The sequence below is a fragment of the Boleophthalmus pectinirostris genome, unplaced genomic scaffold (assembly GCF_026225935.1).
Source record: "Boleophthalmus pectinirostris isolate CB_2022bp ecotype Guang Dong unplaced genomic scaffold, ASM2622593v1 HiC_scaffold_18, whole genome shotgun sequence".
Lineage (NCBI taxonomy): Eukaryota > Metazoa > Chordata > Actinopteri > Gobiiformes > Gobiidae > Boleophthalmus > Boleophthalmus pectinirostris.
The window spans coordinates 42,045,109-42,050,838 of record NW_026571133.1 but is presented as its reverse complement, the minus strand read 5'-3'; the positions used below and the strand labels follow the sequence as shown (position 1 = coordinate 42,050,838).

At 38.6% G+C, this 5,730-nt stretch overlaps 1 pseudogene; it reads right to left on the bottom strand.

Moving 5' to 3' along the window:
* Positions 1-2,116: 2,116 nt before the first annotated feature.
* LOC129409107 (5S ribosomal RNA) lies at positions 2,117-2,234 on the bottom strand (annotated as a pseudogene).
* Between the last annotated feature and the right edge of the window lie 3,496 nt (positions 2,235-5,730).

Sequence of the window (5,730 nt, the reverse complement as noted above, 5' to 3'; positions counted from 1 at the left end):
CGCCCAAAACCCGCTCCCCGTAAACATGCTAACTTGAGACATCTGTTACACTCCGCGTCACTATTTACCGATATTTTTTTCCCGCGTGAGAATTTGTTGCCTTTTCCTTCCCGTCGGCGTCAAAGCGGCTCCCTCTCTACCCATCATCCCTTGCAGCGGCGAAAGATGACTCCGAACATGTGGCGCGTCGCATCCCGTTAGCATCCGCCGGCGCGCTAAAGACGCTAAACTGACGCTCCTGGCACTAGCGATTGTATTGATAGCTTTTTGATGCCGCGGCTTTTCCTCCCCGCAATCTGCCGACTCGCGCACCACCCTCCCCACCGCCGCCGCCGCCGCTCCCTCGTCTTTATCGGGATTGCCTTAGCGCGCTAGGCTACGCTTCAAAACGGCTGGGAGCTAGCTAGCGCGTTTCAGGTGGATGCTAAGGGGAAAGCTGGAGGACTTTGTTTGTTTGTCTGCACTTTCTAAAGGAGTTTTCTGATCTCCGGAGAAGGGTGCCTCGGCGTAAATATACCGGGTGTCACCGCACTGATGATGAAGGGAGGATTGGAATTGGGGAGAGAGGGAAGAAGGGAGAAGGGGCGGAGGTAGAGCTACGCGGGCTATGCTGTGTTTTTTCTCGTTTTTTTTTTTTTTTTTTTCGCGATTAAAGCCGGTTGAGTCCTTTTGAGTGTTACAGAATAAAGTTTGGAGCTGGAGGAAGAGGAGGAGGAGGCGGAGGAGGAGGAGAGCGGGCGTAACCTCGCGGATGCACGGTTTAGAGGCCGAGTGCCGCGCACAGGCTGAAGCGACATGAAATAAACTGTGGCAGAAGGGAACGTGAGGGGCTTAAAGGGTAGAAATTTTACTGTAAAGTTCAGGTCATTTACCGCTGACGGGCGACACAAAGGGGCCAGATCGTGATCGTGGGCCTGTCGGGTACAAGTGTGAATGTGGAGCAAGTAGAAAGTGTACCGTGGACCAAATAGGAAACAAATATATGGTCAATATTGGTTTACGTTTTTTTGTTTTGTTGTTATAAAGATTTGTTCTCCACGTTTGGTCCGTCCAGTGGCGGAGTGAGCAATTTGGGGGCCCTAGAAGAACTTGAGAACTTGAGTTTGGGGCCGTCACTGTAACGCACTTTTTCATTGGCAGGTTATTTGTATTTTTTTTTTATATGTATTGTCCATTTTTTCCCATTGTTCATGAGACATACACATCTTTATCTGAATCTAAACTTCTCTTATGAGTTCGATCGCCTACTAGATAACCAGACCTGAAAGTATTATTATTATTTTTTTTTTCGTTTTGTTGTTATAAAGATTTGTTCTCCACGTTTGGTTCAGCCAGTGGCGGAGTTGGCAATTTGTGGGCCCTAGGTGAACTTGAGTTTGGGGCCCTCACTATAATGCACTCATTTGTTGTTGTTGTTGTTGTTTTTTAATATTTATTGTCTCCCCCCCATTGTTCATAAGACACACACATCTTTATTCTTTACCTGAATCTGAACTTGTTTTTTTTAGTTTGGTCGCCTACTAGATCACTAGAGCTGAAAGTAGTTATATTTTTTCTCTCGTACATTTACATTTTGTTTTTCTTTTTGTTGCTGTAAAGATTTGTTCTCCATATTTGGTCCATTCAGTGGCGGAGTTGGCAATTTGGGGGCCCTAGATGAACTTGAGTTTGGGGCCCTCACTATAATGCACTCATTTGCTTTTGGGTTTTGTTTTTTGAATTTTTTTTAAATATATTTATTGTCTCTCTTTTTTTTTTTTTTTTTTCATTGTTCATGAGACACAAACATCTTTGTCTGAATCTGAACTTGTAAGTAAGTAAGTCTTTATTTATATAGCGCTTTTCACAGACATATGTCACAAGACGCTTTACAGAGCATTTATAGATTGATTATTCTTTTTTCTCCATACCTGGTAATGGTAAACTACTATTGTAGCCACAGCTGCCCTGGGGCATACTGATGGAAGCGTGGCTGCCATGCCAATCAGCGCCATTGGTCCCTCCGACCACCACCATCACTCACACACACCATTTTCATACTAGGCAATGTGGGTGAAGTGTCTTACCTAGGGACACAATGACAGTTTTCTTTTTTTTTTTTTTTGCAACTGCCGTCCCACTGTGGGACCTGATTTTCCCAGTGGTCTCCCATCCAAGTACTAACCAGGCCCAGCCTTGTTTAGCTTCTGAGATCTGACAGGATCAGGCTTTGACAAGTTGGTATGGCCAACTTGTCTTATTAGTTCGGTCGCCTACTGGTACTGGATCACCAGAACTGAGAGTTTGTTAGATTTGTTCTCCATATTTGGTCCGTCCAGTGGTGGAGTTAACAATTTGGGGGCCCTAGGTGAACTTGAGTTTCGGCCCTCTCTATAATGCACTCATTTGTTTTTTTTCTTGTTTTTTTTTTCATTGTTCATAAGACACACACATCTTTATCTGAATCTGAAGGTGTTTTTTTAGTTTGGTCGCCTACTAGATCACCAGAGCTGAAAGTAGTTTTATTTTTTTTCTCATACAATTACATTTTGTTTTTCTTTTTGTTGCTGTAAAGATTTGTTCTCCAAGTTTGGTCCATCCAGTGGCGGAGTTGGCAATTTGGGGGCCCTAGGCAAACTTGAGTTTCAGGGCCCTGACTAACGCACTCTTTTGTTGTTGTTGTTTTGTTTGTTTCTTTGTTTGTTTATGTTGTATTGTCTGATTTTTCCCATTGTTCATGAGACTTTCACATCTTTATCTGAATCTGACCTCATTGAATTAGTTTGGTCGCCTACTAGATAACCAGAGCTGAAAGTAGTTTTATGTTTTTGGTAGTACAATTACATTTTTGTTTCCATTATATATGATGATGCTACGATTATGTTCAAATCAGGGTCAAGCTGACTCGTCCATTCTAACGTGAAAGGGGGAATGCTTTGACAGTTAAAATAGATTTGACAATCAGATTCTATTTTGATGGTGTTTTCTTAATTAAAAGTAAATCACTCTCATTTAATGTCATATTGAGAGAAAATTAAATTGCTCTGAGGCATCGGAAATTAGTGGCACTGAAGGTAATTGATTGGGGTCCCCTGCAGGTTCAGGGGCCCTAGGGAGCCGTCTACTGTTGCCTAATGGTAGCGCCGCCTCTGGGTCTATCCTTGAACGCTCTAAAAGTGGAGTCCTTGTAACATCCAAGAGATTTCAGACCTTTCCAGTGTTTTTTTTTTTTTTTTTTTTTTGCATATATATTTATTGCCTTTTAGTTTAAACAAAATAATCAACAAAATTACAACATAAGCAATACAAGCAAAATTAAACAAAACAAACAAACATAGGCCCATTCATATATTAAACACAGATAAAGCCATTTCAAAATGTAAATACCCTATTCATAATGGCTGAGATCTCAAGTCCAGTATATATCAAAAATGGTTCCCAAGTCTTCTTAAAGACATTGTCCTTATGATGAAGCCGACACTTCAGGTAATCAAGAGAAAGAAAACCAAGAACCATCTTCTGCCACTGAGTTTTAGTGGGAGTCTTGTTACATATCCAATTGACTAGTAGACTTTTTCTGGCACAAAAAGTCAGTATCCCATACATTTTTTTATTATACTTATCTTTTACAACGGGGTCAATTGACCTTTCCAGTGTTGCCAGATTGGTCTTCTTTTGACCACATCGGGCGGGGAGGAGAGGCCTTAGGTGGGCAGATAATATTTGGGCAACTTTCAACAAGTTTGGGCGTTTTTTGTTTTCACACCAGTCAATGCAATACGTAATAACATGAGGAACCGTACAGGACTGTCACTCCTGTCCAGTCTTAAGGAGGTGCTCCGGCCTGTGCTCAAATGAATGGATGTCCACTATGTTCAGACCTCCCTGGGGTTCAGATGCTGCACAGATTCAATTCTTTGATGTACGAGTGTCAGGCTCTGTGCTATTGTGCCTGTCATCGATGATATTCATTTTTATGCATGATGAAAATGCTGTTCTACATTTAACCAGAGATTTTATAGAACATGTTTTCTCAATCCTGGCAATGTTTTTTAAAAGCCTACAGATTAGATGTCCTTTTTTCTGTGGTAAATGAAAATGCTGTTCACCATTTAACGTGTTTTTTCAATACTGCGAATGTTTTTAAAAAGCCTAACGATGGATTACGTACATTTATTCAAAGATGAAATATTTTCTGTGACAAAAGTTCTGCATTTTTTCGGTCAAGAGGGCGGGTTTTCGAACATGATTAGGTGGAAATCACTGAAATCCCAATCTGGCAACACTGCCCCTTTCCATTCAAACGGTTCTTTCCCATGGCCTTAGCAAGAAAGATTTTTGTATTTTAAAAAGATTTTGGGAAGTTTGGATGGGTAGAATTCTATATGACGTCATTCCTGGTTGGGGCATGCAAAAATATCAAAATATCGTATCGTTTAATGTGATACTGTATTGATATTGTGGGCTGCTGTATCAATATAATTTTTGGTATATTTTACTGAATTATTTAGTTACAGAGCTACAGTTTTGTTGTTTGTTCAGACAAATGAAACTTGTTTATGTGTCACATTTGACATTTGTGCTATTTTGATGATTAAAATGTTTATGTTTCATATGAATTTTGCACAAGAAGTGGTTTAACAAAGACTTTTAGTGTCACAGCCATGATTTAGACTTTCTTTTTTATTGAAGTGTATTGAATCTATTTCAAATATATCGTATCAAACCGAAAGTGCACTGTATCGAGGTATGTACTGTATCGTGGCCTATTTATCGAGGTATGTATCGTATTGGCAATTTCTTAATGACACCCAAAAAGTTGTTCTTCAAACTTATTACATCAATATTTTTAAGAAATGTACTTCAGTATATGTAGGCTTACAGCATGTGGCTCTGTACGAGCCAGTGTGGGTTAGCGATGAGAAAAACTGCTCGTTCATGTCGTTCCTGTTACAGTGATTCTTGTTACCAAACTATCTGCAGTTTGGCACAGCAATGACTGAAACAGGACATGAAATTAGATATTTGATAGAACGATCCTATTCAGAACATGAAAAAGTAAGTTTGGTGGACCATAAAAAAAAAAACAACAACAACAACTACTACTACTACTACTACTACTACTACTATTACTACTAGTACTACTACTACTACTACTACTACTACTACTACTACTACTATTACTACTATTACTACTATTAATACTATTACTACTATTACTACTATTAATACTATTACTACTACTACTACTACTATTACTACTATTACTACTAGTACTACTACTACTACTATTACTACTATTACTACTAGTACTACTACTATTACTACTATTACTACTAGTTACTACTACTACTACTACTACTACTATTACTACTATTATTACTATTACTACTATTAATACTATTACTACTACTACTACTATTACTACTATTACTACTAGTACTAGTACTACTACTACTACTACTATTACTACTATTACTATTACTACTACTACTACTATTACTACTATTAATACTATTACTACTACTACTATTACTACTATTACTACTAGTACTACTACTACTACTACTATTACTATTACTACTATTACTATTACTACTATTATTACTATTACTACTATTACTACTATTAATACTATTACTACTACTACTACTACTATTACTACTATACTACTATTACTACTATTACTACTAGTACTACTACTACTACTACTACTACTATACTACTACTACTACTATACTACTACTACTA